The 21791-nt window shown below is 39.3% G+C and overlaps 1 protein-coding gene across 13 annotated transcripts in view; it reads right to left on the bottom strand.

Moving 5' to 3' along the window:
• CHODL (chondrolectin) overlaps positions 1 to 21791 on the bottom strand; it is a 414807-nt gene that overhangs the window by 159634 nt on the left and 233382 nt on the right. For 9 of the 13 annotated variants that reach the window (XM_084991742.1, XM_084991743.1, XM_013981213.3 and 6 more), the window contains one exon: positions 14576 to 14661. The exons of the other annotated variants lie outside the window; for them this stretch is intronic. The gene's annotated coding sequence lies outside the window, so the exon portion shown is untranslated. The remainder of the gene's footprint in view (positions 1 to 14575; positions 14662 to 21791) is intronic. 13 annotated transcript variants of the gene reach the window in all.

The following is a 21791-nucleotide window of genomic DNA, read 5'->3' as shown; positions in this document are numbered from 1 at the left end:
ACATTCCTTTAACAACTAAAACATGCTTTAAACATAGGCTATTTCAGTAAATCCTTATAACAGCCCTCTAAGGTGCTTATTGTTTGCTCTTTTTTTATCACTAAAGGGGAAACCAGTTCAGAGCAATCAGGCACTTGGTTCAAGACTGCACCACTAATAAGTGGTAGGGCTGCAAACCAGTATGCCATTCTTGATCTGTATGCCTCACTACCAATGCATGTACATGGATGTTCACTGCAGGGCAGTGTGCTTTTCAAGATCCTAGATCTGGATTTAAACATATTTATAGGCTCTAACCTTTTCTCTACCACTTTCTAGTTCTGGCCAATTTATTTAACTCCCTAGGTCTTGGGTGTTTTGTTCTTGTTTTGTTTTTAATCTATGATAATTGTTCCCACTTCATAAATTTATTATGAGAACTAAATGAGAAAAGCATGCAAAAGTCTTAGATCATGGTACATGTAAGTGCTTGGTAAATATTGGCCATTATTATTTATTCATAATGCTATCCACTCTCTCTTTTCCATCATTCTTCTACTGGTTCGATCACCAAATGTCCAAAACATCTTCAAAAGGTTTGGTTATGTGCAAAGCAGTATAATTTTTTTCTATGTGTGCTTTCAGGTGTATTAGCTTTCCAACATCCTTCTTGATAGTGTTCACTTAAAATTCTTACCATTAAGGGACTCCCCGTTGTGGCTCACTTCAGCAGGTTAAGAACCCCACATAGCATCTGTGAGGATGTGGGTTCAATCCCTGGCCTCACTCAGTGGGTTAAGGATCAGGCGTTGCCACAAGCTGTGGCATAGGTTGCAGATTCAGCTATAATCCAGTGTTGCTGTGGCTGTGGCACAAGCCAGTAGCTGTGGCTCTGATTTAACCCCTAGCCTGGAAACTTCCACATGTTGCAGGTGTTGCCATTTAAAAAAAATTCTCACCATGAAACAGTTAGAATTTTTTAAAATCTTAGAATTCTAACCTACTAGTGGATTAGTACCAAGGTAGCTATCTTGATTTTGAAAAGACATAGTTAAAATACATTTGTGCACAAGGGACCAGACAAGTTTATGGTATCAGCTGGATGCCATGATTGACTCTCAGGGGACAGATGCAAGAGGGGCATGTTTCCCAATATAAAGTTAGCAGTGACATATCGAGTTGTCCAAAGTGCTGGGCAGCAGCATGCTAGGGAAGGGTCAAAGAGAGCACCTGGGCTGGGGAGCAAAGGGGCATCACATTACCTATCTGATCTCCTCTTATTCACCCCCTTTATGAAGGATGGATTCCAGCCTGAGGAGAATGGGGTTGGCCAAACAGAGGAAACCTGACCCTGGACAGCAGTTTACTCATCACATGCACTTACAGCTCAGAGGGAGGAAGACACTGCATGATATGGACGGTCATACGGGATTGCACCCAGGAGCAGAGTGAATGACCATGGATTGCAGGAGGCAGGCTTTGTATCAAGTATCAAGACAGTGATTTCTTGAAAAAGAAGAAGGAATAATGAAACCACTTTAAATTGACAGACACCATAAACTTGCCCCCCCTCCCCAGTTCCTGTGGGAGGATATAATTGGCTTGTTCAAATAATTTCATAGGTTGGCAGGGAACTGAAACCTACTACTCGAGGATAAGCAGGAACTGGGCCTGTTTTCCTTAAGGAGGAAGCTTGTTTGGCTAGAAGACCTCATCCCACAGGAGCAGAGTGGTAGTGGTGAGGGACCTACAGTTTGGTGAGACCTCCTAAGGTCCCTAAACAGGAAGGTAGCACACAATACTGACCTGCAATTAATTATAGGCCTTATAGTATCCAGTAAGGGTGGGTGTCTGGAGTGAAAGAACACCTGGAAAAGCTCCTGATGCAGGTCTTTAATTCATCTTCTGCTTAAGTCCACCCTGCCTGTGATACATCCTCATAAGTAGTCTTGTGCATGAAAGACTTTAGCTCTTAATGTGTTGCTCCATCAGGTGTCATAGATGACAGAAATCTTCAACGTGGGAAGCCATTGTTTATCTCAGTAATCTCATACAGAAACCAAAGCAACCATCCAAAGACAGATATGGGAGTTCCCGTCGTGGCGCAGTGGTTAACGAATCCGACTAGGAACCATGAGGTTGCGGGTTCGGTCCCTGCCCTTGTTCAGTGGGTTAACGATCCGGCGTTGCCGTGAGCTGTGGTGTAGGTTGCAGACGCGGCTCGGATCCCGCGTTGCTGTGGCTCTGGCGTAGGCTGATGGCTACAGCTCCGATTAGACCCCTAGCCTGGGAACCTCCATATGCCGCGGGAGCGGCCCAAAGAAATAGCAAAAAGACAAAAAAAAAAAAAAAAAACAAAGACAGATATGAAAACTTGTACATACACAAACTGACCATTAAATGAACATATAACCATGACAGAGGATATGTTGTTTTACATCAAACAATACCTATAAAATAAATAATGAGGAGTTCCCGCCGTGGTGCAACAGAAACAAATCCGACTAGTATCCATGAGGATGCGGGTTTGATCCCTGGCTTTGCTCAGTGGGTCGGGAATCTGGCATTGCCATGAGCTGTGGTGTAGGTCACAGACACAGCTTGGATCCTGCATTGCTGTGGCTGTGATGTAGGCCAGTAGGTGTAGTTCTGATTCGACCCCTGGCCTGGTAACCTCCATATGCTGTGGGTGTGGCCCTAAAAAAAAAAAAAAAAGAAGGAATAATGAAACCACTTTAAACTGACAGACACCATAAACTTGGTAAATGAATAAGCCTCTAATGGGAACATCACTGTTAGAGATGACAGGAAATGCACATTTACTTGATGAATGTGTTTCGTAAATAACCAGTCATTAGCTTTAAGAGTGTTTTAATTTATACAAAACATCTATTTTTTAAACCATCCCCATTCACTCAGGTAAAACTATTTCCTTTTCTTCTCTCTCTCTCTTCTCCTTCTTTTTTTTTTTTTTTTTTTTTTTTTTTTTTAAGGGCCTCACTTGTGGTATATGGAAGTTCCCAGGCTACTGGTCAAATCGGAGCTGCAGCTGTCGGACACAACCACAGCCACAGCCACATCCATGGTCATGCGGGACTGGAGCTACTTCTGCAACCTATTCAGCAGCTTGCAGCAACACTGGATCCTTAACCCACTGAGCAAGGCCAGGGACTGAACTCACATCCTCATGGATACTAGCTCGGTTCATAACCTGCTGAGCCACAATGGGAATTCCAGGGTAAGACTATTTTCAATGGTGTTTGACTCTTTGGTGATATTACCTCTACAATCACACTGACAACAGTATGTTTCTCTGGCATTGACGGGGCCCATTAAAATGCAAAAAAAAAAAAGAGAGAGCAGAAATGTGTTGGTGAGTTTTTTGATAGTTATTGTGTTGTTGAACTTTGGCACGGCCTTTTAATTAGCCATTTGAGCTCACAGAGGATTTCTTCCAGAAAATGGTACCACAATATGCTACCTTTCTGTTTAAATTGTTCCAATTAATTATCCTCCTTCAGTAGAAAACTCATCTTTTATAAGAATTTAATGCAATATATGGACCTTGTCCAGTGACTGTAAGAAAGCATATATAATTTTAAAAGATTTTAAAAGAATATATGCTCATTGGTAGTTTTGAAGGCATCTCATCTTACATATATTATTTTTTATAAAACAAATCAACAAAAACTGGAAAAATAGGATCATTTCAATAGAAATAGTTTAGGCATTTAGAACTTCATAATTACTTTATGCACCATAAAATTAATTTTTTAAGAATGGAGATTAAAACTAATTATTTTTGAAAATTTAAGATGACAGTTGTTCTTTAAGGGCTATAATTCACCGGGGTAACACAAGCATTCATTTGTTTAATATAGACAAATGATTGATTGACAAATAGAGCATTTACTAAGTGCCTGACACTGATGATAAAAATCTACGTTTATGAAATTCACAGTTTGGAGGATGGTAGGCAAGGACAATAAATGAGAAAAACGTTAACTATTCACCAGCACTAGGCAGTTATTAAAATTAGGTGATAACATTAAACAGTGCGCTACTTTAGACTGGATGGTCAAAAGACCATACTGAAAAGTAGCATTTAATCTTAGTTCTGAATATCAAGAAAAGGGCATACACATTAGAAAGAAGAGCATTCCAGTATGATGGCACTAAGGCAGAAATTGATTGAAGTGTGGTACACAGGAAATTAGAGGAGTAATGTTAGGCACAATCTAGATGAGAGTGATAAACCAAGGCAAGGAATGGATTTTATTCTCACTGGGATGGGTGGTGATTAGAGGGTTAAAAACAAGGGTGCCATGATCACTCTGGATCTACAAAGAGAAAGGATTGTTAAGGCTGAAAGAGTCAAAGCAGGCACACCCGTGATAAAGTTGTGTCCAAAGAATTAGGTATGTGATTATGACAGATATGGAGGAATCAAAAATAATTGCCCTAAGTCTTTTGGGGAGATACGCACTATTGAAATAAGGAAGATGAGTGAGAAGCAGGTTCAGGGGAACAGGAAAGAGTTTGGACCATGCTATATTTGCAATGCCTCTTATCTAAATGAAAATGTCAAATAACCAGTTCGTTCTATCAGTCCAAGATTCTAAGTACTGAGGGACTAGAGTCATCTTCCCAAAGGTGGTACTTAAAAGCATGCAGATGGATGAGATTGCCGAGAGAGGCTATGGCCAGGGCTCTGGACAGCAGCCTGGGAAATGTTGATGTTTATTTGAGAGAAGGAACCACCAAAGGCAGAAAAGCTCTGTTGGGGCTCCTTGGTGTCCAACACATTAACCACCTCCTGTTCATTCTGAAATGCTGAACACCAAAAGCTACTCCTGCCTAATAATATAAGATCTCTCTACATTATATATATATACACATGTGTGTGTGTGTGTGTGTATTCCCTTTCACTGAAAAAATAATTCCTTCTACCTTCAGATGTTAGTACTGCACCATTTTATTCTTGCCTTAACATCTTTGATTTTATATTTTAAAAATAAATAAAAAAATCATTGTTTTGATTAAAAAATAACCACCTTATGTGGGTCTTTTCATACTACCTTTCAGCCCGGACTTGAGGTCTGGAACAGAAAGCAGATCAGCAGTTGACTGGGGACTAGGTAGAGCAGAGGTGGGAGGAAAGGATTACAAAAGATGTGAGGAAATTTTGAGAATGATGGATATGTTCATTATCCTGAGAGTGGGGATGCTAACATGAGTGTATGCTTACATCCAGGTTTATCAAGTTGCACACACTAAACATATGCCACTTATATTATGCTTCAAAAAGGCTATTTTTTAATAGTCATGGAATTTTAAAAAAGTATACAAAAAGAAAGGGGGAGAGCAAAATTTAGGAGTTAAAACTGGTGTGGTTTGGTAACTGATTAATGAAGCAGGTGAAGCTGACGCTCCCCTCTTGCTTGGAGAACCAGGGTGTGGAAGGGGACACAGGTTTGAAGTGCAAGATGTGTGTGAAGACATTCTGAAAACTGAGGGGAAAAAGTACCAATAATAGTAATAAGTGCTTCTTTTTCTTGATGCTGGACATATAACTGCATTTTTATTTTATTTTATATAACCTCACATGAGCGCTATCTTATCAAATTTTAAGGGTAAAATAATGACCAGAGATGTACAGCAGATCCCTAGAGTTGATTCATTTTGCATAACGGAAATGATACATGTTGGTTAGTAAGTCACCATTTCAGTCTCCCCCAGCCCCATCATGCCACTCTTTGATGTTATGAATTTTTGTTTTGGTTTGTTTGGTTTTTTGTTTGTATTTTTTTTTTTTTGCTTTTTTAGGGCCACGCCCATGGCATATGGAAGTTCCCAGGCTAGGGGTCCAATCAGAGCTACAGCTGCCGGCCTACACCACAGCCACAGCAACATCAGATCCAAGCTGCATCTGCGGCCTATACCACAGCTCACGGCAATGCCAGATCCTTAACCCACTCAGTGAGGCCAGGGATCGAACCTGCAACCTCATGGTTCCTAGTTGGATTCATTTCTGCTGCGCCATGATGGGAATTCCTGATTTTATGAATTTTATGAATTTGACTAATTTGGATACCTCCTATAAGTAGAATCATGAAGTATTTGTCCTTCTGTGGTTGGCTTATCTCATTTAACATAATACCATAAGGTTTATCTAAAGTATGGTTAACTGTCCTTTCAAGACAGTTAGCAAAGCTATGAAAGAAAGCATACAATCAATAACTGAGCAGAGGCACAGATGAGTGCTGGGGAATTCAAAGTGAGCTGTTCTGCTATTGAGTGGTAATAGAAGCCTGCTTCATTCCTTCCTGAGTTAATTATTTAGAAAAGAATTGTCGGTCTCATGCAGGCACAGTGTCAAGTTAATTACATGAAATATAAGGCCCATTTAAGTTGCATTTGTTAACATTCTAGTGTTGGTGATCTCTTTATACTTTTACTGGAAGAGTGATTTATGATTAGCAAAATGGTGGATAAGGCTAATTTATAACAGAAGTTAATATCTTTTAGAATAAAGTCTTGATAATAAGATTTTTGACAAAGATGGGAGGACTTTAATTAGTGTTTTTGAGGAAGGACCACTATTGAATAATCTGTCTTATTATCCTCTACCTTTGAGTTATTTGTATTCATTTCATTCAAAATACCAGCCTATTAAGGATGGGATGCTTGTCTCATTTCTGCATCTCTCAGAACACCTTAAACAGAGCTCTGAAGGAGTTGATGCTCAATAAATATTTATGGAATGGACTAGGATGGATGTCCTCTTATCGAAAGCAACTCATGCAGCTTGTCAGTTAATAAAAAATTTCAATTAAAGTTGGAAGTCATTAACATAGAAATATGCATATGCTTCAAACATTGTATTTTAATTTAAAAACAGGTAAGTACACACTAATGCCCCAGTTTTTTAATGTAGACACAAGGTCTTGCACCCCTGTTGTCTTTATGTATAATCCAACATAACACACATACTACGTGATTTCAGGTTTCAGTTTCTTTAAAATTGGAGTGAAAACTTAAAGACTCCTATGAAGCAAGCCAAATGCAGAATTAGAATTTTCTCTCAATTTTGTAAGGTTTCTTGTTTAAAGCTAAAATAACATGATGGGAGTTCACGTCATGGTGGAGTGGAAACGAATCCGACCAGTATCCATGAGGATGCGGGTTCGATCCCTGGCCTCGCTCAGTGGGTCAGTGATGCAGTGTTGCTGTGAGCTGTGGTGTAGGTCACAGACACAGCTGGGATCCTATGTTGCTGTGGCCATGGCAAAGACCAGCAGCTGTAGCTCCAATTTGACTCCTAGCCTGGGAACTTCCATATGCCACAGGTGTGGCCCTAAAAAAACAAACAACAACAACAAAAAAAAAAAAAAAAAAAAGAAGAAGAAGAAAACAAAACCAAAAAAAAAAACCCAGCAATTTCTAATGATCCAGGGCCTGATGTTCATCTCAGATGTCTCTCTCCAACTCCTCTTTCCTAAAAATTTGGGCTTGATTAGATCCCTTAGTCTATCAGGTGAATTAATCTATCTTTCAATCCCAACAGAAAAAAAAAAAAAGAGAAAGGACCCAATCTTGAATTAATCTAGAATTGAGGTGGTATTAATCTGAACCATAAGGATGGCAATAAAACAAAGATAAGTGAACAGATTATAGAGCTACTTAGAAGACAGATTCAACAGAACTTGGTGATTGGATGGAAGTAGAGATCAGGGAGCCGGGATTCAATTTAGGCAATTGCGTTGTATGTTTGTACTATTAAATGAGAAAGGGATGGGTGGGGGGGACAGCAAGAGAAATAGGTTTAAAGGACACAATGACTTTAATGTAAATTTGGAATATCCACACGAAGGCACCATATGGGTCATATCTAAGGAGAAAACTAGTTCATATAAGGCACTGACATACACTTGGTAATTGAAGCCATGAGATTAGATCCCTCAAGAAAGTTCATTAAATTATGTAAAAAGAAAAGAGGACTTTACATGCACTCCTAAATAATACCAAAATTTAAGTAATAGAAGAAGATGAATACATAAAATATTCTTAAGGGGAAAGGCTAGAACATTAGGAGAAATGTAAAAGAATCCAAAGGATTAAGAGCATCTCAAAGACAGTGGTCAAGAATGTCCAATTCCACTGAAAGGATCCACTGGATTCAACTAGCACATCACTGACCACTTTTCAAGAGCAGTTAGAGTGGAGTGGACTCATCTACCAATTCTAGGTCCTATGGGGGTGTAGAAGATGAAACAGTCTATATTTGAGAGAGGAGGATAAGTATTCTCAATGTAGGACCAGACTCAAGTTTGGGACGAGAAAAGAACAATCAAAGAAACAGGGAATATGCCTTTCTTATGGACCAGAAGCAATATAGGGCAGAATGGAAAAGTTTGTGCAGAATAGGAGGTTAAGTCATGGGGAAGAAGGCAGATGGGAACAGCACCGTGGGAGAAGGTGAATCAGGGGTTATAATTTTGAGAAATGAAAAAGAGTGACATATAAGAAAGACTTCTGTGTTTTGCTGTCTATGAGTTTTCCAAATGAAGAAGTGCTAGGGAAAGTCAAATGGATAACAGTGTGGAAAAAGGAAAGAAGGGTAAAGAAATTCTCTGGAGTTATGGAGTAAGTCTGCCATAACCTGGTTGGGAATTCTGCTTAGGGGATTCTAGTGCAGGCAAGTGAACTAGCAATGAAACTATTTTGCACCTGACTTATGGTTACCAAAGGGGACAGGGTGGGGGGAAGGATAGACTGGGGGGTTTGGATTGGCATATGCACACTGAGCTGCATGGAATGATTGGCCAATGGGGACCTGCTATATAGCACAGGGAAATCTACCCAATATTCTGTGATAATCTATGTGGGAAAAGAATCTGAAAGAGAATGGATGTGTGTACATGTAAACCTAAACCACTTGGTTGTACAACAGAGATTATCACAACATTGTAAATCAACTACACGTCAATAAAACTTTAAAAAATGAAAAAAAGAAAGAAATCAGCAGCCTTTGATGACAGAGAAGATGCTCTACAGTCGGGATCTTGACTATTTGCACAAGACTCCAGAAAGAGGCTTTTAATTTCAGGATTCTGGCACAAAGTCTCCTGAGGAATAGCAATTGGTCTTTCCTGAGCTCTTTCAATTGTTCCCTAAATGTTCTGACTCACCTTCATCTCCTATAATCCATTCTCTACAAGTCTTCTGTTAATCTTTCCATAATATAAATATGATCGTGTCCGTACAAACCATACCATAACTTAGTGCCTTAAAATAACAATATTTATTTCACTTAGGAGGCCTTGGGAAGCCATTTGGACTAGGTTAAGCCTGGCAGGTCTTCTGCTGGCCTCAGCAGGACTCACTCAAATATGTGCTGCCAGCTGGGCACTGATGGTTTCACTTGCACAACTGGCAGCTGTCACCAGCTCTATGTTGGTCTTGTGTGGAATCACTGGAACAACTGGGCTCCTCTTCTTGCAGATCAACTAATGGAATCCCTACTGTACCTTCCATACCTAGGTCAGACATCACTTCTTTGTGAAACCTTAACTGCATAATAGGTATTTATACCGAACCTCAGGGCTTCCACGAGCCATTACACATTCCTCTAATAACAATTATTTCAATGTATTATCATTATTATCATATGTGCACATGTTCTCACCAGACGGTTAAAGGAAAAGACTTCATCTTTTCATTCCTTTGAACTACATTGTGCTTGTCTGCATCAAAAAAGGACTCAATAAATACATTATGGGTGAAGGAAGATCTGACTATGTGGTCTCTTTCACATCCTTGAAGATTCAGAAGGACTGGTGGTATGGAGAGAGCTTTGCTTAGTGTCACTCCCAGAGTGAGTATAAATTCCCCTCTAGTGCTGAACAGATCACTGCTTTTGGTGGCAGCCAAGGAATCTGCAGGGTAAGGAATAGGCTGATCTAAACTATATTAAGGAGTAGTTCCCGTTGTGGCACAGTGGTTAACGAATCCGACTAGGAACCATGAGGTTTCGGTTCGATCCCTGCCCTTGCTCAGTGGGTTAACAATCCGGCGTTGCTGTGAGCTGTGGTGTAGGTCGCAGATGCGGCTCGGATCCCGCATTGCTGTGGCTCTGGAGCAGGCTGGCAGCTACAGCTCCGATTAGACCCCTAGCCTGGGAACCTCCATATGCCGTGGGAGCGGCCCAAGAAATGGCAAAAAGACAAAAAATAAAAATAAAAAATAAATTAAAATAAAAATTATATTAGGAACAAAAGAGCAGTTTCTTTATAGTCATAAATGTAGATTAATTGCTTTCCTTGAAATTAAGTTGTAGTATAAATAAATAACTGATGAAGAATGACCTTCCAGAGGACTGAAGGTATGTTATAAACTATCACATACTCCACAAAAGCAAAGGTGTTAAAAAAAAAAAATGCCATGCCACTTTGTGATTAAAGGATCTAAACCAGACTCCGCAGCTTAAGAAGAATGATATCAACCTATCTTTTTGTAATGGTTGAGAAAACTGATATCATAACTGATGACATGAAATAACAGGGAAGTTAGCTCTTCTGTAAGGAAAATCTGCACCACTAAATACTAGTAGGCTCACCACGGCTCCAGCCAACAACCTTATCTTTGTGATTCATGGCCCATATAAACAACTAACAAAAAGAATATCTGGATAAATATATGTAACTTCCCAATGAATACAGGAAGTTAGTTGAAGCTGCTAAAGTAAAGTAGAAATGTGAATTGAATGTGTATCAGCTTGCCTGCCTCTAGCTCCAGGTGTCTGAATTCAGCATGAAAAGGTCTACAGTCTAACATGTGAAAGTCTCTTTCTGCAAATGGGAATCCTTTGTGAGTTACTATAAAGAGTCTCTAGGAACTAGTTATGCCCTGTTGCAACCTATTCATTCCTTGATAGATCTCTCACTCACAGAAAGGGCAGGTGAGTGCTAGCTCAATACTGGTCTGTAATTCTAATTCTAGCACATTATACTTGAATCATACCTAGCATGGCAGCTCTCCAAGCTTGAATCTAAATGAGATGCAAACTTTTCTTGGGATGTTTCTGGAGAACTTATGGGGCAGGACAAGAGAGCTCCCAGGGGGCTTATGCAGAAGAACAAATCCTGAAGGAAGGAGCCAGGCACAATGAGTCTACTTCAATATAGAAAGGCAATCAAAACCAAAAGCCCTGGTCATCAGAAGAGAGGGACCATCTAAGGCACACCGAAATCTGTTACCTGCTTCTGTCCTACGCTCTCGTTCTCTGTGTCTCATGACCAATACTTATGAAATGAGGAATTTTAAATTAGTCCAAATACCAATGAACCAACAAGTGATTCCCCCACCTCCATTCTAAAGCATGGTACTAAAAGACAACCTGTTTTACAGTTTTGTGTCACCAAGACCCTAACCTTCAGTGAAGGTGCCTAGCAGGACTCAACTTTAGCTATTGGCTGGAATGGGTGTGATGGCTGGTCCCTCTCTCCAAAAGGCTTTTTCCAAGTACAGCAGCTGTGGCCCAAAAAGGAGCATTTCAGAAAGTAAAAGCAGAAATTACAGATCTCTTATGGCCCAGTATCAGACAGACACTATACAACATAACCTATGCTGCATTCGTGGTGAAAACAAGTCACAGAACCAACTTAGAATCAAGGGGAAGGGATCAGAATAACATTTCAATGCAAAGTGCAACAAAGAATTCATGTATATCTTACAATGTAAAACACCCCCTGGAGACTCCTTTAAGTATGTGAAAATCTCTTTATATGAAGTCAATGACTTACATTAGAAAGAAGAAGTCAGTGGAACTGGATTATTAATGTTACTATAAACCTATCTGTAGCTAGTTAAGCCTGAGAAAATTCAAAAAATAGCAAAGCTACTTTTAACATAGCTTGACAGTTGCTTTACCGAAACTATTCAAATAAAGTATGCATAACACCCCTAGTGCCCATTGCATTTGGCTCAGTGCCCATCCTCAGCATCATACTCTCAGCCCAGAACCTACCTGTAAAGCACCTGATATTCATTTCCTTGCTGACTTTGCAGATAACCATGGTCTTTGCCTCCCTCCTTTCATGCAATAACTCCATTCCTTCTGACCAAGGGGAAAAACCACCTTGAGTACTGACTGTTCTAGTCCTCTGGCCTTTTACTTTTTGGATTTTGAGCTTTTTCCAGTTACCCTACCTTGGGTCACCCAGGAACAGAATGCTCATTTTACCTTTCCCCTTCATGACTTTCATTCCTTCTCTATCACTCACAGTCTTTTTTGCATGCAACAGAAAAAAAGCTCTTGTTGACCTAAATATTTTTTAAAAATTTAAAGCATATGTTGCAGCCTTGAACATAGAGATTGGCTGAATCTCTAAAAACGTGGGGGAAAAAAAAACAGGTATGGAAAATGATAGGAATAAATGATTTGAAGCTGTAGCCAGAACCATAGCCAAAGTCACGCCAAAAAGTAAGTCCTCTAAAATCTTAACACCAACCTGGAACACTTGATGTCATTTCTGGATCACTGCCACAGATGCTCCTGGAAACCCGATTTCATTGCTACTGCTGTTGAAGCTCATAACTACCAAAATGGAATCTCCATTCTTTTCACTTCCTTGAGTCATTAGTTACCCATGCAACCCATGCGACTGCATCTAACAGGCCAAGCCTACATCACATGTTCCTAGTGTAGCTAGAGGAAGGATTTAGACCACTAGGTATCTGATTCTCAGCTTCTGTGGAGGGAGTAAGTGATGCTCTGCCTTCTACCATGACTCATGAGGTAGACAATTCCCAAATATAACAAGGAAGACTGAGATGATTTACAGGGGAAAAAAAATATTACTATAATTCATCCCTTAGACTGCACAATATCCACATACAACCGTCTTCAAATTTTTAAGGTTAAAAAAAATGCTGCTACAAAATTAATGCTATAATTATCCCCTGTGTGCTGAAAACACCTACAACTCTTATTTAAGGAGGGATGATCCATATTTTAAACAACATTCTGCTTTAAGTCCTGGCTCTCTTACAACTATAGGTCTGCCATGATTCTATTTCAATACTCTGTGACATGTGTACTAAACTGTAATTTTAGCAACCACCAAACTACCTAATAAAAAAACACAGAAAGAAAAAGGAAAACACACGTGTATACACACAAACACACACACACACACACCAGTATCACAAAGAAAATGTGGGAGAAAACTACAGTCTTGTTTCTATAGCTATTCATAAAGGTTTCTTTATTTTTATGACTATCTTTTCCCCCTTATAACTTTTTCCCATCAGCTAGTTGTTAGTTTTACCAATGGAGTGACCAAATTCTAATTTATAATGGGCTCTGTTGGAACAGCATTAAATTAGACCATTTGTTAAGGCAGTACTAGATATCAGGTGAGTTCTATAGACTTTCCATCCTTTAATGTATATCACCTGTTATTATCCTTGATGGTCGAGATCAATCATTAGAGCCAGTATCATAGCCCTCCTTTTTGATTGATAATCCAGTGGCTTGGAAAAAAAATGGCTAAGTAGAAGTTTTATCTTCTAAGTCAACACAAAACTTGCTATGCCTCTTGATAGAAATATTTCTCCCTTGAGTATAAACACCTCTGCACGGAGTTCCTGTCGTGGCGCAGTGGTTAGCGAATCCGACTAGGAACCATGAGGTTGCGGGTTCGATCCCTGCCCTTGCTCAGTGGGTTGGGGATCCAGCGTTGCCGTGAGCTGTGGTGTAGGTCACAGACGCGGCTTGGATCCTGTGTTGCTCTGGCTCTGGTGTAGGCTGGCAGCTGCAGCTCTGATTGGACCCCTAGCCTGGGAGCCTTCATGTGCTGCAGGAGCGGCCCAAGAAATGGCAAAAAAAAAAAAAAAACCACCTCTGCACTAGCAGAGCATAGTGTTTTAGATACAGGAAAGGCAATATTTCCAGCCATAATCCAATGTCACTGAGAACATGGGTCTCCCAATTTCATCCACTAGTTCCTCAATTCATGACAGACACAATGCCCTGTATTAGTTGCTGGTTAAGAGCATCAATGAATCCTAGAGGACAATATCCTAAGTATGCAACTGTGACCTCTTAGAGACATGGTAATAATTGAACCATTCTCCCATTCTGCAAGGTCAACAGCTAGTTGATCATGGAGCATATGGTAAAAATCCATGAATCTGATGGACACTGTCCAGTAAATTGAGTTCATTGGTCAGGAGAAAGACTGTATGAAACTTAATGATACCATAAAAAGAAATCAGTAGGTTCATGATTTGGCAAATGCATAAAAAGCAGGGCAAGGAAATCCCAGAGCAGAATAACTATTCTATATAGCAGAAGCATCTAAAATAATTAACCTGTAATAATATTTCTACCTGAGGGTCTTATTTTCCACATGCTTATCAATAGTTTTCTCCCCTAGGGGATTTCTGGTGATCTTCCATGTGGAATCCAATAGCCTGACATCCAAACACATATTCATTACACATTTTACTTCTTTTTTCATTCTTCCCCTGATATCCTTAACTTCACCACCAAACTATTAGCCATGGCCCAGGAAGAAATACAGTAACTCACCTCAGGCCATGTCTCTGTCCATGGGCAACAGGGTGTTTTGGTCCAGGCAGGTCCTGCCCAGTGGGAAGATTTTCTTTCTCATTTTCCTTAAAGCAAAACATGAAGTCAGCTATCATACCGCAACAGTACATTTCCATCACATTAGGCCCACTTTTCCTAAAAACCCTTCATGAGGCTGAAGATAGAAATTGAGGGAGATACCTCAGAAAACTAAATATAGAACCCCATATGACCCAGCAATCCCACTCTTGGGCATATATCTGACAAAACTTTCCTAGAAAAAGACACACACACCCATATTTTCATTGCAGCACTATTCACAATAGCCAAGACATGGAAACATCCTAAATGTTCCAACAGATGAAAGGATTAAAAAGATGTGGTATACATACCCAATCAAAGGCCTTTGAGCTACCTAGCAACTGAACAAGGACCCTTGAAGAAGGCTAGGAGCCTTAAACTCTGTTAGTACTGTTATGTTATTGGAGGTTCTATCTTCAAAGGTTTATATTTATTCACAGGCTCTGGTGTGTGAACTAACTTAGGTATGGAAATTGGACATACATCTATGACTATGAAAATATGAATCAGGTCAGACTTCCATTCACCAGATTTGGAGATTTCCCAGTTATACAAATCAAATAAGAACTTTATACGTTTCTCATCCATTTTAGTCCTAGGAACCCGTGATTAATTTGGCAATACCAAAGATCCCAGCTGAACTAATCATTGTTATCATCAGGCAGACCTTGCAGACTAGTACAATAACCTTTGACCCTAGAAGTTAGATATGGCTAGTTGGAAACTGCTATTTTGGGTCCTGTTATCTCCATGGAAGTCAGAGAACCTATTTCAATGGCAAAGTTTTCATTATTTCTGTCTTAGAACAGCTACAAAAGTGATTTTCAAGAATGCTTGTAGTCACTCAAAGCCTTGGTAAAAGAAGCATATTCTGGGCTTTCTTAGGGTACATAATCTGGGGATGGGTGGAAAAGTTACACATAATTAATATCCCCAATACCCCATTTTTGTAAGTCATTGAATTCACTATATCCTCTCTCTACATTAATTCTCACATTAAAGTATCAATACATGGATCCTACCCATTGACAGTCAATGTAAATGACCTGGGTTGGTTTGAGCATTACTATTTTCCAAACATTCTCGAGGATTCTAATGTAAAACCAGAATCAAGAACCACTGCCACCATTTCCCTGTGGGTCCATAGCCTGCAAGCACTCTTGATAGTAAGTTCCATAATGATCAGGATTCTTAATTCAAGCAATTACATCCAATTCTTATTTAAGCAAAGATATATAGTGGAATGATAATCAAGTAAGTCCTAGAATTGCAGGGAACATTAGAGAACCTGGCCTGGAAAAAGGCACAGACAGTAAGTCAGGCATCAGGCAGGGTTAAGGTAACATCCTGCAACAAAACCAGTCTGGTGTGTACACCACAGCTTGCTAAATGACAGCTAGTTCTGGCCATGAGAACTAGAGGCTGCTGCCCTACTCTCTGTTGCCCTTGTTCTATCCTCGATAGTGCTGGATCATGATCCTTCACACGAGGCAACCATGATCAGTTAAGCTTACATCACAGTCATGGGCTTAGATCATGGGGTCAGGGGCTTAGACCCCTTCTTGCCCAGCAGGCTGAGAGAGGGAATATCTGTCCTTTTCAACTTCTTAATTGCACATACCCTCTGAATCTCACCAAGATCCAAGGTCAATACCCCCTAAAACATCAAAACAAGGTTCAGCTCCTAGGCAGCCAAAAAAATAACAGATATTTCCCATCACAGCATAACACCATACTGAAACATATCAGTTATATAGTATCCTTAGGGAGAGAAAAACTCTGCGAGTAGGAAATCTTGAAACTTGTACTTTATATGTGACACATGTTTAATGTTAATTGTAAAGGTTAAAAATCTTTCTAAAACAGATTATACATTCTCTTATACTTATAGGTGACACAGAACAAAATTTAAACTTCTGTTACTAAAATCATTAGGAACAGTACTTGATAACTTAGCATATAAAAAAATAGTTACTGGGATCGTGGGTAAACTTCTTTTATTCTGTTAAAAATTCCAAGAATGTTAGAGCTGTGGTGTCTGGTGCTTTACACTTTTTCTTCCCCTTTGCTTCTAGGTTCTTCAACTATGTCTTTTTAGTAACTCTACTGTCTTCTAATTTTTTTCTTTTTCTTTCTAAGCTGCTCTAGCCTGGAAAAACAAGTACTCTGAGAAGTGGCCTATAAGTTAAAGATTGTACATGGTCTGAGTCTCAGGGATTTCTGTGACTAAAGTACATAAATTCACTCAACTATTTTGAATGCTCAGGAGGCAGTAGAGCTTACTTCAGTGGTTCCCAGGTATCCTAGTGACATTGAGAAATAAAATCTACAGAGGCACAAAGAAGAGAAGAGAATTTTCTTTGGTAAGGCTCTATGAGAGCCATTTTAAAGACACAATCTCATTGGACCTTCACAAAACTCTTTGGGGGTAGGTTTTACAAAAGGGAAAAGCTGAGACTGGCAGGCACCATGATAGATTAAGAGGTAGAGCTTATTCCCCTTCTTCTTGAATTTTAATTGTACTTTGTGTCTCCCTTGATGAAAAGAATGTGCGGAAAGCATGTTCTGGAACTTCTAAAGCAGAGTCACAAGAAGGTTTGCAGCTCCTACCTGGGTCCATTGGGATGTTAACTCTGAGAAAAGCTAGCTTCCATGTAAGGAGTTTAACACCCTTGAGACAAATATGCTGAAAATTCAGGCACTGGCATCCTCTTCCACAGCCCTAGCTAAGCCCAGCCTTCTAGCTATTTCCAATAGGGTGCCAGATATGCCCAAGCAGCCAACTTGCCTGCTCCCCCCTAGCAACCCATCTACCACATGAATACCACTGAGAGACAGCCAGTGCTACATGGAGCTTAAGGAACTGCCAGCTATGCCCACTCAAATTCCTGACCCACAAAATCATAAGGTATAACAAAATTGTTGTTTTAAGCCACTTGGTTTCTGGGTAGTTTTTTTTACCCAGTAATAGATAACCAGAAAAGACGTTAAATAAATCAATTAGTTCCTTTAGCTAACATGTGCAAATCAGGAGTCAAGCACAGAATGTTTTAACATCCCTAAATTCATAGTGGCACTAGTGAGAGACTAGTATATTTATACTTTGAAACTATTTATTTTTTAGATAGACAAGATAATATCACTTTATTATTTCAATATCTTTATTTTTATAAAGTTTTAAAAAGTCACACTTTCTCACAATATCTTTCATCCTTACAACCATACTTTGAAATAAATCTTAATATTTCTATTTTGTAAAAGAGGCTACAAACAAATGAAACTATATCTAATTTGAGTTCTCTGACTTCAAAAGGGACACTCTTACATTAAGACAAAATACTTTTTCATCTATTCCAAACTTAGTCCTTTATAATGAAACTTTTAAAGACAAAAATCATCTATCATCAGTTTGGATTCCAGTGGAGGGCTTAGTGTTATTACTATCTTTGTGCCAAAATAAAACTTCAGGATGAGAAAGCAGAAATTTATGCCAGGGAAATTAATTCTGTTACCTTCACTTCCAATTCTTACTTGAAGTTTTATAGTATCCCATTTACTAATGTTGTCCCTCCCTGTAGTAAATAATTCTATCTTGCTACTCAGCAGAGAAACCCAGATTCTATCAGCAAAATGTTCATTAGCCCCTTATATGTTAAAGTGAAGTGGCTGGTGGCAGTAGGCATTGATATTAACATTAAGTTCCATCCTTTCCAATTAAAATGTTATATTCCTCTTCCTGATTATTTTTCTTCACCCTAGGTGATCTCTTAGGTTCATTTTTATGACTGGTCCTACTTGCCTAAAAATTATGAAATCAATAAATGAGTTAGACAATACAGAGAAATAAGTAAGCTTCACACTATAGCTTACACTTTTTTAGTGAGTTTCTTTAAACATCCATTTTTAAAGATACCATTAATTGCCTTAAGACCTTTTCAAAATTGAGCAAAAGAATACCTTCTAAATAAACTAGGATAAAAATTGGCTTCCATTTGGACTTGTTTTCTTATAGATGATGGAATGGTAGATGTTGCCTACTGTCCCCTCCAGTTCCACCCTGTGATATTGATGTAGCTCACAAATATACTTAGTCTCCTTGTACACTTATTTATTTATCTGATTTTTGTGGTCTTTTTATGGATGCACCTGCGGCATAGGGAGGCTCCCAGGCTAGGGGTCCAATTGGAGCTATAGCTGCCAGCCAAAACCACAGCCTCAGCAATGCAGCATCTGAGCCGTGTCTGCGACCTATACCACAGTTTCTGGCAACGCCAGATCCTTAACCCACTGAGCAAGGCCAGGGATCAAACCCACATCTTCGTGGATACTAGTCAGATTCATTAACCATAAGTCACAATGGAAACTCCCTCCTTGTACACTTAAATCCAACCTAGGCTTAAAAACATCCAGTACCCCATAGTAACTTACTGTGAAGAGCTGATCAAGAAAATATTCAGGAAAAGGGACATGACACAGAATCCTGAAATGGTGAGGAAAAAAAAAAAAAATGTTGGGCATTACTTTGGGTGACTGACAAGGATAAAAACCCAGAAGTTGTAAAGAATGATCTCCCTAGAATGGGAAGGTTTGAGTGAATGAAGTTTTACCCCAAGGGTATAGATTAGGAAAATGAGAACAGATGTAAAATGTAAGTTGCAAAGCAGCTATCCATCTCCTGTGATATTGAGCTTACACTCAAATATCTCTTTATCCTGGCAAGATCTGCTAAATTATATAACATTCATCAGTATTAATTCTTGGACCTGAGTAATCAACAGTTACTCAGCTTTAATTGGAAATTTTGTCTTTAAATTTTCCTTCTTTTTTCATCCTTATTAAGTTTTGGACAACTTCATCTACTTCAATTTGATAAATACTTTTCAAAACTGATTTGGACTATGACCAAGCAAATATAGATTTCATTATGGAAAACAAATGTGGATTTCTCTCATTTTTCCACGACTGCTACACAGTAATTTCATTAATGCTCCTAACCCAGATGAGAAACTGTCTTATATACTCACAGACATCAGCAAAAAAATTGTGGCAAATGGAAAGAGACAGTGGTGTTGAAAATGTAGCCATTTGGCTTCATTTCTTTTCTTTCTGTTTTTCAGCATTGACATATTTTTGGTTGTTATGATGATGTATTTCAAATTCAGATCAGTCACCCTTTTTAACTACAAAAATATTCAAAATCTACCTTCTAGCTATTTGGACATTAAAAGTAAATCCCTACATATATAATATAGAAATAAGAAAATAGAAAAAAAAAGATGGAGGGTGAATATTAAGATATTAAGGGAATTCTCATAAAGAAAAATGAAAACACCTTCAAGGCCAGAATAAAGTTTGTGTTGTTTAAAACCTATACAAAAAATACATAGCTATCTCAAACCCAATATCCTCAATCTACTGCTGAGTAAATGGAGGTGTTAAAACACTCATTAACTTTCCTAAAATCAAAGAATTGGAGAAAAAAATCTTAAGACTACTATTTCTATATAAGATAGAATTCTCAAGACAAAAGAATTTTCTCAAATACAGTATATAGGTACTTTCACAGATTATTTGTATGTATATGCAGCGGGCTTAGGCAAAATCTTAATTAAGTCCTGGTTGACTCTTTTCAGGTTTTTCTATTTTACTGTTGTATTTATCAATATGCATGAGATTAAAATGTTAAATGATTTATATCCCACTCCCACTCATCCAGCTTCATCCCTCCATAGGCAACATGTTCAAACTGCTTGATTTTGGAGTTCAAATATCATTGAATCTCTAAATAATATACTTATACTAATATTAATTTATCAATGTTAGATATACATGAAATTACTACTACACAAGAAAATGTTTTAGCTCTTATACAAACCATACACCCACCACCCATTCCCCTCTATTCCCTATGCTAACCTCCTGGTACAGTTATATTTCTACCTTCAGTTCCTCTATTATATTTATGTTTCTTATTGTTTACTGTGTCAGCTGCACACAGTTTCTCCCAGCTCCGTACTTGTGAAGATATCACTTGTGGTCATTCCTTTATTCATGTTTTCCCTCCACCTTCAATATCAGGTATCTACACTTCAAACATTTAAAGTTATAAGGATGATAATGTGTCCTTCCACCACCTTCTCTATAGGTTGATCTAATATGTTCCATACAAAAAAACAGCACTTACAGAGAAGAGATTAAGATGGCGGAATAGAAGGACTAGAGTTCAACTTCTCTCCTAAAAACAACAAAATCACAACCAAATGCTGAGCAATCTTCAACCAAATGGCCTGGAAACTTTCAAAAAGATATCCTACTCCAGAAGACAAAGAGGATGCCACATCAAGAGGTAGGAGGGGCGATTATGCCATATAAGCAACCCGATACCTCCCGGGTGGGAAGCCCCATGGACTGGAGCGTAACTATCACAGAGACTCACCTACAGGAGTGAAAGTTCTGAGCCCCACATCAAGTCCCCACTCCCAGCGATCTGGCACTGGGAGAAAGAGCCCCCAGAGCATCTGACATTGAAGGCCAGCGGGGCTTGTGAACAGGAGCTCCATGAGACTTGGGGGAACGGAGACCCCATTCTTAAAAGGCACACACAGATTTCACGTGCACTGAATCCCAGGCCAAAGCAAGGTCTCCATAGGAATCTGGGTCAGACCTGACTGCAGTTTTTGGAGGATCTCCTGGGAAAACAGGTGGTGACTGTGGCTTGTTGTGGGGGAAGGGCATTGGAAGCAAAGCTCTTGGGAACATTTATCAGCATATGTTTCTCTGGAGGTGGACATTTTGGGAAAATCTGGCCCCACCTGTCAGTCAGCATTGAGAAGCCCCAGGCCAAACAACAATTCAGGTGGAATCACAGACCCACCCACAGGCTGCCTAAAGACTCCCCAGGCCCACAGCTGCCTCTAATCTTACCCAGAGATGAAGCCTCACCCACCAGAGGGATAGGAATCAGCTCCACCTACCAGTGGGCAGGCATCAGTCCCTCCCATCAGGAAGCCTACAGCAAGCCTCTGTACCAATTTCAGCCACAAGGGGAACAGACACCAGAAGTAAGAGAGACTACAACTCTATTACCTAAAAAAAGGTCACCATGCCAAAAACCTATAAAAATGGAAAGACAGAG

Source organism: Sus scrofa, chromosome 13, assembly GCF_054392235.1.
Source record: "Sus scrofa isolate SSC_HxYL_T2T_F1_AM1 chromosome 13, Sscrofa_HxYL_maternal_Yorkshire_Landrace_v2.0, whole genome shotgun sequence".
NCBI classification, from domain to species: Eukaryota; Metazoa; Chordata; class Mammalia; order Artiodactyla; family Suidae; genus Sus; species Sus scrofa.
This window is presented reverse-complemented; position numbering and strand designations above follow the sequence as displayed.